General features: G+C 32.6%; 1 pseudogene; it reads left to right on the forward strand.

Annotated features, from left to right (window-relative positions):
- Positions 1–6,317: 6,317 nt before the first annotated feature.
- LOC114757765 (probable pectinesterase/pectinesterase inhibitor 25) lies at positions 6,318–11,231 on the forward strand (annotated as a pseudogene).
- The last annotated feature ends 673 nt before the right edge of the window (positions 11,232–11,904 follow it).

Here is an 11,904-nt window from a genome sequence, read left to right on the forward strand (position 1 = left end):
GTTTCCTTCTAATTTACCTACGTCACATTTATTTGGCTTTCTTAATAGCCTTCTGGAGTTCAAAAAATTCTTCTGTCTGCTCCATAAATTTTTTTTAGTTCTAGAGAAAACCTATGAATTTTCTCAAGCCATAACACTTCTTTTAAGCCTCGCATAAAAATCATTCACTATAATGCCCTTAACTTGTATAATTGAGCCTTCTATTTTATTCCAGCCATTCTGCTAATCTTCCAAAAGCAAGACTAATTTTATAAATTAACATAGCCTTTAAGCTTCCTAACCTCACTTTTACTTATATTTTTGAGATCTATTACTATCTTAAATAATTACCTCAATCGGTGTACTTCTTATCGGGCCATAATCTTATAAATTCTATTTAAGTTACCTTAAGGGTATTTTTGTCATTTCTCTTCACAAAAGAGTCTTAGAATATTATTTCCCATTTTTTGGGATTTTTCTAAAATTTTCTGTATACTTTCTATTTTTATCCCTATTAGCCCGTAACTTTTTGAAGTTACAATTTTGTCCCTGCTTGAACTTAATCTCACAAAACATCTCTTTGAAGCTTTTAACTTAACCTTTGGCCTGTATCTAGCTTCTTTTTCCTTTTTGGGCCCTTGAGACTGTCACATCTTAATTTTTAGACCTAAGAGCCCTGGAAGTAGCCTAAAGAAGGTTGGTTACTCAGCCTCTTTTGAGCAGAAGTCCCAAAGATGAGAAAGGAGGTCAAAGCAGTTTTAGGGACTAAACTACAAAGTGAAAGTTTTCAAGGGCTGAGGTGTAACCAAAGTTAGAAGCTTCAATAAAGTCTTAAGAGCCCAGAAAGAGAAAAGAAATTAGAAACAGGGCAAGGGGTAGGTTAGAAACCTTAAAGAGATGGTTGTATAAAGTTAAGTCCAAGTAGGGACTAAACTGTAAATTCAGAAAGTTACGACCAACAGGGGTAAAAAGGAAAAAGTATACAAAAAATTCCACGGAAATCCTAGAAAATGGGAAATAATATTCTAAGGCTCTTTTGTGAAGAGAAATGACAAAAATACCCCTAAAGAAGCTTAAAAGGAATTTATAATGTTATGACCGGTAAAAAGTATATTGTTTGAGGTAAATATTTAAAATAACAAGAGACCTCAAAAATATAGGCAAAAATGAGGTTGAATAGTTGTACTAATTTATAAAATTAGTTTCACAACCAAAATGCCAGTGGAATGGCTTTAATAAATTAAAAAGCTGATTATACTAATAAAAAGGGTATTTTAGTAAATAACTTTTATGTAAGGCTTAAAGAAAGTGTTATGGCCTGAGAAAATTCATAGATTTTCTCTAAGGGTGGAAGGAGTTTTTGGACTAGACAGAATAATTTTCAAAGCTCCAGAAAGCTTGAAAGAAACCCCAAAAGACAAGGGCCAAGTAAATTGAGAAAAATATCTAAGGAAAAAGACTTTAATGCATTAGGTGGAATAATTATGATTAGTAGGAAATAGGATGCCATTTGTCAAGCTACCATTGGAAAGGATTTTGACTTGGAAAATCAATTTTATTTGGATTTAATTTAAGGGTGAAAAATAGTTCAAGAAGCCATAATCAAGTGACACCTCATCCTTATAAATAGCACTCTCCTTCCCTCTTGCAAGTCATGTTTTGACCAACCTAAGGGGAAACTCTTGTCATTTTATTTCTTGAAGAGCAACCAAGAGGAAGCTACCTCCTTTGATCAACCAAGCTTGAATCTAAGGTTAGTAGGTTGTTCTATGTTGTTCCTTGCCTTGATTCCTTGGTTTATATGGTTGAAAAGTTTGGTTTTCCTTAGGGCTTGGTGATGGCTGAAATGTATAATGTTGGGGGGTGGAAGTTTTGATGATATATTTAGTTAAAATTCTTTGATTCAAGGTTGTTTCAAGTGGTTTTAAGTTGTTATTGAAAAAGATTTCTGTAGGGAATTGAAAAACGCGCAACGGAAAATAAATTTAAAATTTCAATCCCTTCCCCGGATCTACCGATCGTGTTTAAGTCAAGTAGTAAGAAGCATTACCTTTGATGTTCGATTTCTTGGTGGCTCGGTGATTCCGCCGTTCAGGATGCCTCTGCTCGCCTCCTTTGTCGTTCGAAGTCGACAACTCCGGTCGGCTTCCTCTACCGGTATCCACATGAATAGCTCTCCAGTCACGAACGACGTGCTAGCTCCTTTTTGTCCGTCTAAGGTTTTTCAAAGAGTCTGTCCTCCTTCTCTATTTTTGGCTGTCTCTTATCTGCAAGTGTTTTCACTCTCTCTCCCAAAACCCTAGCTCCTAATATCAAATATATAGGATGCTATAGGTATTATGAATGATATTTAATTTTGAAATTAATCCTAAATTAATTCCGAAATTAATACAATATCAAATATTTCCTAATCAGATAAGAGAACAATTAAATAAATACGGTTTATATTAAATCCGTCTCACAGATTTAATTCACCTATTTATTTAATTCAAAATAAAGATATGACGGAATTAATTTATATAGATCTAATTTATCCTTATAAATTAAATCTAACAATTAATATCTCTTATATTTATATAATATGTATATATATACGAATTTATATATATATATACACGTCCACCCTTCATTATTCATTGAATCTGGACATATTTTAGATTCAATGAATCTGGACATCATAACTCGTGTTGGGCTATTTTGTGTGCGACCCTGTAGGCCCCTATGAAGTTGGCAATGGACCATTAACTATAATGACTCACAAGTCGTAAGCGGTCTCTAGCAAGACATCACGACTACCCAAATCATATGAGGATCGTTGAACGATGTAACCTTTCATACAACTATATCACGTCCCCTTTTGTCACACGACATTTTAGTCATGGATGAGGCATGGAGAACGTCATCCTCCTATTCATGACTGTTACTTTCTCGATCCCTGAGTAGTCTGAGTATAGAAATGGAACTACCTTTCCATTATAGTATGGCCATACATTTCTCAGACTCACTCATCGAGGGGCCCGGTAATATCTCTCTACAAATGTGAGGGACAAATTCCATCTTGACCATTCACATTCCTCCGTATGAAAAACCACTAAGCCTGAACATAGTCTTTATGATCACTCGGTCAAAAGTGACTTTTGACTAGGTCAAAGCTGAGTGTTTCTCATGTAGGAATCCATGATGATCTCAGGTCAAAGGGCACAGTGACATGGTTTGTATATAAGAGAAGCTTATGACTTAACCCATGCAGCTCTCTCATAGCAGGTTGGTCCAACACCTTGTACTCTTACATGTGCCTATGACTTTAATTTATATCTCTATATATCTTTAAAGTCATACTGGTCTTATTTCATCTCTGCTCCTACATAGATGACCGACCAGGGACATTTAGGATAAATCATGAGTTATCCAAGGATAGTCATCACAGTAAACATGCAAATAATATGATAACGTAATTAATAAATTCATAAATCAACAATGTTATGTAATGATTGGCCCTTAGGGTACAATTTCCAACAATTTCATGGCTGGTTCACTAGGGGTATGGTTTAGCCAAGATGAGAACTATAACCTAGGATGTGATTTGGATAATTCTAAGGCTTCTAATGGGTTTAAAATGAAAAATGGTGTAGGGTAAATTTAAAAAACAAGCATTGGAAGTATTGGAATTAAAGTTGGAATTTTTGAATTTCACGACCCTTTTTTTGGCCAACACTAGTTCTTGGGGAAGGAGTTGCATTTTTATAAACCTAAGTGGATATTTGGATTTCTTGGGAAAAATTGTATAGGATTGGCCTAAGGGAATAATTTTTACAAAGTTAGAACAATAATCCAAAATTTAGAGAAAATGTTGAGTTTAAGAGAGCTAGTCTTAAACTTCATGTAATCTAGCAGTTCTAATGGATTATATGATCAATGTGACTATGTTTAGGACCTTGAAACATCGAAGAGGATGTTTGGTAATGTTGACTGAATGCCCATATAGTTAGAAAGTCAAGGGAGTTAAAGGAAAATAAGAGAAAAGTTTGAAGTTCAAGGTAGTGAATTTACCTATTGTCATTACTTGATGTTGTAAACTATATGAATTGGCAAGGGTTAAGTCCAGTTTTATATTTTTTTTCTCTGTAGAGAACTCAAATAGCTTTAAATAGAATTTTTGAATCACCTCAATACGATTTTTCTATAATTGGTTATGATTTTTCAAAATTGGACTAAAAATCTGGACTTTAACCAGTGAATAGTAACCCGAGAACCAATTGCAAGTTTCAATCTACAGGCTTATTTCCTGAATCGCTTGAGCCGTACGCTTCTAAATGCGTGCTTTGAGGGATTAAAAGAAGAATGTTTCATCATGTAATGATATTAGCAACTTTCATAATCATAGTACTACCTAATAAATGAAAAACATTTTGATGTACAACCTTCATAGGGAACTAATATTAAAAACATCAACATTTATAGGGAAATTTGTTAATAGTGCTGAGAGTTGTTAATATCAGTACATAACTTGTTAACCATGTTACTAAAATTATAAAAATGTCACTTTTTGAAGTTCTTGGAAAGCCTATTATTAACCTCTATATCAAACTTGTTGATAGTATTACAGAATTTGCTAACTCTGTTATTGAAATTGTAAAAATGCCACTTTTTGAATTTTCTGAAAAACCTGTCATTAATTGTTATACCAAACTTATTAATAGCATTAAAAAAACTTATTAATCATGTTACTAAAGTTGTAAAAATTTCCCCAAAAAAATAGTTACTAGCTGCCAGAGCTTCGGCTATCGGTCATCTGTTGGCTACCAATGCTTTAGCTATGACAGCCCACCTAAACTCTGATGACTGCTACTAGCACCGAAGCTCTGGCAACTAGCTGGTTGGTGAGGGTGTTTGGTATTTTTTCTAATAAAGGGCATATGATTATTACAGCAAATTTGCAAATTCCAATTTAGTTCTTTATACCTAAACTGAAATTTTGCTTATTTAAGTGATCATATAGGGATTTTGAAATTTAAGAATTATTTTTCTGTCATTTTTCCCTTTTTTTCAAATGACTTTTTGACATAAACATTTTCTTGAATCACCTCTTACATCTATCTTAATCAGAATTGATATTCAAGTGCTATATTTCATCCTTATATACTCCTTCTATCTCTTTTTATAAGCAACAACTACTGTTCTCTTCTTGTCCATAAATATAAACAATATTTGCAAGTTCTCTTAAACTTTTTACAAATTTCCTATTTCGCCTTCTATTAATTACTTATTTTAATATTCAATATATTTATTGTCTAATTTTTCAAACCATCATCTATCTCTATCACAAATTTTCTCTCTTTCATAATTCTTTTTATTATAATAATTTTTTTATTCTCTTTCTTATACTCTCTCCTCCCTAATAAATAAGGTATTTTGGAGAAAGAACTTTCTATTTCTATCCATTTATTGTTTTTAACTAACTTTTTTATCTTTGTAATAGAGTCCAAAATTTCTTATAAATTAAAAAGAAACAAAGAAAGTAAAATCTACTTAACTAATTTGAGCAAATCAAGAAAATTGATTAAATATTTATTTGTCAAAAACGTTTTTTTTTAAAAAAATATCATTTTAAATCATTATATCGAAACTACCCTTTAATGCAAATTCCTTTAATATATGCAATCAATACAGATAGTTAAAAATATGACAAGTATGTGAAACAAAATGAATTGAACCCCTGTATTTGTGGCCAAACTCAATTCTTAAATACTCTTTTGATTCTATTTATAAGACACTTTTAGCATATTTTATACAGTTCAAGAAAAACCTTAAACTATATTAACTTTTTACTAAAATATAGTAACTTTTAATATATACCTCTTTCAAAAAAATAACTATCTGCATTATAATAAAAAAAGACAAAATAATACATTTATGCTAAAAATTTGACAAAGTGACTTAGAAAAATCTTCTCCCTCTTTATCTTATAAATAAGACTAAGGAGTGTGTAGGTTTTTTTTTTTTTAAATGCAAATTTAGTTTTTATATTACGAGCAGAGGCAGTATATATATTTCCACGTTCTGATGCTCCGGAACGCATTAAATTTGCCTCCCTTTGCATGTGTTTCCTCAAACCGACAAAACCCGCATTGTCTTCTATGCCCAATAATAAATCTCCACGCGCTTTCACATGCTTGCTCTCAACTTCACCTCTTTCTCTCCCTTATAAAATCCAATCTCATTATCATCTATCATCACCCTCAACACAACAAAGTCTCGAATCAAACCTCATTAACATTATCAACCCTAGCCAGCTACCTTCATAATAATCATTCTCCTTTATCATGCCTCACTATACCATGTCATTCCTTCCTTTGTTCTCTTCTCTTCTCTTTCTCTTCTTCCTTTTCTTCATACCACCATTACTGTTACTGGCTCAACCTCTTCCTCCTCCTCCTGCTTCTCCCTCTGTAGCCTGCAAATCCACATTATACCCAAAACTATGTCGTTCCATTCTCTCAGCCATTCGCTACTCACCATCAGATCCTTACTCACTTGGCAAGTTCTCAATCAAGCAAAGTCTCAAACAAGCGAAGAAACTCGTTAAAGTGTTCAACAAATTCCTCAAAAAGCAAGGCCGTTCCTCCTCTTCTGTTCCGAACCGCGACGAGATTGTGGCACTGATTGACTGCATGGAGCTGAACCAGTTGAACGTAAATTACTTGGAGTCCGTCAAGTTGGTGCTCAAGTCGGCGGAGGCGTCCAGCCCGGAGCTGGTGGAGGAGATCCAGACGCTTCTCAGCGCAGTGGCGACCAACCACGACACTTGTTACGACGGCTTGGTGGCGCGCAGAACGGTATTGCTAAGGCACTGAACGTGCCGTTGGACAATGTGAACCGGCTGTATAGTGTGTCTCTAGGATTGGTCACTCATGCTCTAAAGAGATATATGAAGAAGCATAAGGTTGGCGAACATGGCCTTCCTAGTCACGCAAACAAGGTTAGGCAGCCGCTTGAGAAGCTTGAGAAGGTAATTAATGCGATTTTTCCCCTCTTGTTAATTTAATAATTAGATTACATAAAACTTTCATTAGCCTTTTTTTTAAATCATGTAATACAAGTAACTTTTCTTAAGTTTAAAATTTAATAATAAACCTGCTCTTAAACTTTATTTTTGTACGCATATAAATTATTTAAACTTTGAGTTATATGCAAATGAATCTCTTAAGCATTAAGTTTTTTGTGGACAATTAATAAACAAAACTAACAGTATACATGTGAGTTATTATATTTGTGTAAATGTAAATGTTTTTAAAAAGGTTTATGATGAAGTTTCAAATATATGACATAAATTTTAGGCGATTTTGTAATTTAGTCTAATAATCATGTTAGCGATCATTAGAGATTTGCCAAAATTTATTGGATCCTGATAATCATTTGATTTCTGATATGTTACTGCTTTGATTTGACCATCCACGGCACATCACACATGCGCACACCATTCAAGGATTGATCATTAATTGCAATGGGTAAAATACTATTAATATACTGAGTTAACCATGGCTAATTTGTGGCTTCCAAGGTGATGATAAAATAATTTGACTTAAATCTATCAATGGAAACTTTAAATAACTTAGAAGAAATTTAAATTTAAACATTTATATATAGTAATTAATTAGTTAGGTCAACGGGCATGCATGCGTGGGATGATGGGGTACTCTTGTAACATCTATACATGAGTTAATTAATAGTTATCATTTAGTAATTGATTGATTTGAGATTTGATAACCCTCTTAATTATATATAGTTTGTAATTGTAAATCTAAACTTAGATCTTGTTAATTAATTATATAATCTATCTCTGAGGTCTCCTGTGTCTCTATTTTGTACAGCACATACACAAGATTGTTCATTAATTGCAGATTATAAAATATTAATTCCTCTATTCATAAGTCTAAGTCAAATATTAAAATTCACACAAATTAAGTAAGTAGAGTATCATCTAATTAATTCTATTTACAATGCGTTTTCAATATGTTTCATTAAAATCAACAAAAATCATAAGCCTCATTAACTTGTTGGAAAATAAAACCTCATTAAGTTTACCTTCAAATTTAATAATTTTATAATTTTATCTCCACTTGATATATACACTTTTAAAAAAAATATAACATTCTACCTAACAATAAATTAGGAGTAAAATTATACATTTATATAATAAATTTAATAAAATAACTTATATTAAGGGCAAAAAAAAACTATATCTTTAATTAGCTATAAGTAGTTTAATAAACTCAGTCAACCATGGCTAATTTGAGGCTTCATCACCAAGATAATTATATAATAATTTGACTTATAAAACTTACAAGCAATTTAAATTTAAATTTATACATTCAATATATTATATAGTAATTAATTGGTTTACTGACTTTAGTCAATGGCATGATCAATTTCAAAAGCTGCATATTGCTGCATTAATATTTAAGGGAGAATATTATTCGTTTTTGCCAACTAAGAGAGAATTTTATTTGACTTCCTTATGAAACAATTATTAACATTATTAGTGCCTATAGATAAAAATTATCAGTATAGTATACTACTACAGTTGTCAATCTGAAAATGTGGCATGGCTTACTAAAACATTACTTCCACCGAAATTAAACATAAACAACTAATTTATAAAGATTTAAAAAATTAACTGCATTAATTATTTCTAAAAAATATGCTTTGTTTATCTAAGATACTCATTTTGATCATTTGTAACGAACATTACTCTATATAAAACTTTTTTTGTAATATATGTAATCAAAAGAAATTATTTGATAAAAAAATTATAAATTTAAAAAATGAAATATATTGAGATCTAATATTTTCAAATAACCTAAATTCCTTAATTAGCTTTTAAATTTAGGATGGGGGAGTAAGAATTTAGTTAAAAGAGATCCAAATCACATTGTCCCATACCGTAATTAAGGTTGGCGATGCCTAAACTTCACACTTGATCATCAGTCACGTGGGGCCTTGGTTTTTAGGACATTGCCATCAGAGCGTGCACGTGACATTAATTATCTGTAGGATAGTGCTTTCTCCCGCTATTTTCGCCTGGTTACCAATAATAGCTGGTTTAAGTGATTTGGCATTTTTGTTCCATTTCATTAAGGTCTAAGTAAAGTGGTTTGAAACCTTATTGAAAATTGCATTTTTTTTTTGGGGAGTATTTAAACCTTATTGAAATAAAACAAAAAATATTGAAGAAATAAAGATAACATTGCAGAGTCAATTGAGATGTGTTGAAAATCTTTCATAGAGTTTATATATAAAAGTTGTACTATTTATAACTTACCGTGGCAATATATGCAGCTTCTTCGGGACAAGTATGGTTGCGAGGAGCCATCGAATTGCAACAGAAAGGAAGGCATTACGGAAGAAAGCGAGGAGAAAGGGGTTCTGCTGAATGAGTTTGTCGTCGTGAGTCCTTCCGGCTCAGACAACTTCACGTCCATCCGAGCCGCCATTGCTGCCGCTCCGAGCAACACAAGCCCTCAAGATGGCTACTTCCTCATATACGCAAAAGAAGGATACTATGAGGAATACGTTTTGGTGCCTAATGATAAGAAGAATGTGTTGCTCATTGGTGATGGCATTGGTCGCACTGTCATTACGGGCAATCATAATGTCGTTGATGGTTGGACTACTTACAATTCCTCCACCTTCGGTATGCCCTTTTTCTCTGTTCTCTGCTTATTTTGTGATCATGTTTGATTCAATTTATTGTAGTCTTAAATATTTGAGCTAAATAACTAATTTATATTTACAAAAAAATTAGTTAAGTTAGTTATTTATAAAAAAAATAATTGTGCTATACATGGTAACACTAAGATGCTATTTTTAATTTCCTTGGATATGTTCAATCAGTATACAAATAATTTGGGAAAAACTTCAAATTAAAATTATAAATTTAATAGACAAAGGATATTGAGGTATTTGTTTAAAATAAAAGTAAATCTCTCAATCAGCTTTTACATTTACGACTAGGAAGATCTGATTTTTTAAAATAAAATAAAATGTACACTTTTGTTTTGAAAACTAAATCACTTATTCATTCTTTTTCTCGTTTGTCCAAAAAATACCAAAATTAAAAAAAATAAGGCTGATATTTTTTTTTATTTTTATGTTCTTAGAAAACTTATGTAGAGTAAATTTAGAAATAATAAAAAATTATAAAATATATACATTTGAATTATTATTTTGAAAAACAAATTTAAAATGGTAAAGCAAATAATGAAATGAAAGAATAGGTTTTTTTCTCAATCATCATGATTGTCATTAATGAAAATATAGTGTTTTTCGTATCGTCTCTAATTTTATAGAACAAAAGGTAATAAAACATTAAAAAACATTCTGATTTTTTGTTTTGGTTTTTCCGGAGAAAAGCGAATTTTCAAAAGAAAACAAGTTTTCAAAAGTGGTCTTTTATTTTTTTTAAACAAAAAATTGTTTTAAAACCAAAAACCACAGATGCCCTTAACTTCTTGTTCTCAGATCTTTATTTTAAATTTAATAACAATGCAGCTGTATCCGGAGATAGATTTGTGGCAGTGGATGTTACATTCAGGAACACAGCAGGCCCAGGGAAGCACCAAGCCGTAGCAGTGAGGAACAACGCCGATCTCTCCATTTTCTATCGTTGTAGCTTTGAGGGCTACCAAGATACTCTGTACGTCCACTCTCTCCGGCAGTTCTACCGCGACTGCCTCATCTACGGCACCGTCGACTTCATCTTCGGCAACGCCGCCGCCGTCTTCCAGAACTGCAACATCTACACTCGAGCCCCTCTTCCTCGACAGAAGATCACCATCACTGCTCAAGGCCGAAAGGACCCCAACCAAAACACCGGCATTTCCATGCAAAATTGCACCTTTCTCACTGCCGACGACAATGCCGGTGGCGGCGGCAACAGCCGGGCCCTCACTTACTTGGGTCGGCCATGGAAGGATTATTCTAGAACGGTGGTTATGGAGTCTTATATTGGAGACTTCGTTGAGCCTTGTGGATGGTTAGAGTGGAATGGGACGCGAGGGTTAGACACACTGTTTTATGGTGAGTTTGGAAATGATGGACCAGGGGCTGATACAAGCAAGAGAGTTCACTGGGGGGGCTATTGTGTTTTGAATGCTGAACAAGCTTTTAACTTTACCGTGTCTAACTTTACACTGGGAGAGACATGGATTCCTTATGCAGATGTACCTTTCAATGGAGGATTGTTGGGCTAATTTTTTCTTTTTCCAACGATTATTGTTGGGCTAAATAGGAATATGGAAATTGGTGATGTTTTCTTTTTAATTTTGTGACCTGGTGTGATAAGATTTTATTCACCATCTAGCTTAATAAGACATCACTCATTGTTACCACAAGCAGAGACCATTAAGACCATCCGAATTCTTATTTTAATCATTCATTTATTGTTATATGTAGAGAACATCCAGGTATTGGGGAGCTAGCTAGATGAGTAGCTAGCTCCTCTAATCTTAAATTAATGTATAAGTTAGATAACTAATTAATAGATATTAAAAAGAGTTACTCAGATCAGTTATTTGTATAAAGAAATATGTGTTGGTTTCTTAAAATATCCATTTTAATTATTTACACCATTGGAAACTATTTCCTTAATATGTGTAATTAATAGACAATTTAGAAAACAAATTATAAATTTAGGTGACTAAATGAATTGAAAACTTGTATTTAGAATAAATCAGAGTCCTCTACTAACTTTTATGAGGAATTAGTTTCAGCGCTTATTGCTGCAGTGAAATCTAAACCATTCAAAATCATTTTAATGGTTTAGATTTAAAATTTTCAGCTAGTGATTTTTAAACAACTTCAAGGTGTGGATCTTAAGCCTACAAATCTAATTGCTTCTCTTGTTGACAGAAGGAAGGAGTCTTG

This window comes from Neltuma alba, unplaced genomic scaffold (genome assembly GCF_004799145.2).
Source record: "Neltuma alba isolate B1F8T4 unplaced genomic scaffold, ASM479914v2 tig00010627_pilon, whole genome shotgun sequence".
Taxonomy (NCBI): Eukaryota; Viridiplantae; Streptophyta; class Magnoliopsida; order Fabales; family Fabaceae; genus Neltuma; species Neltuma alba.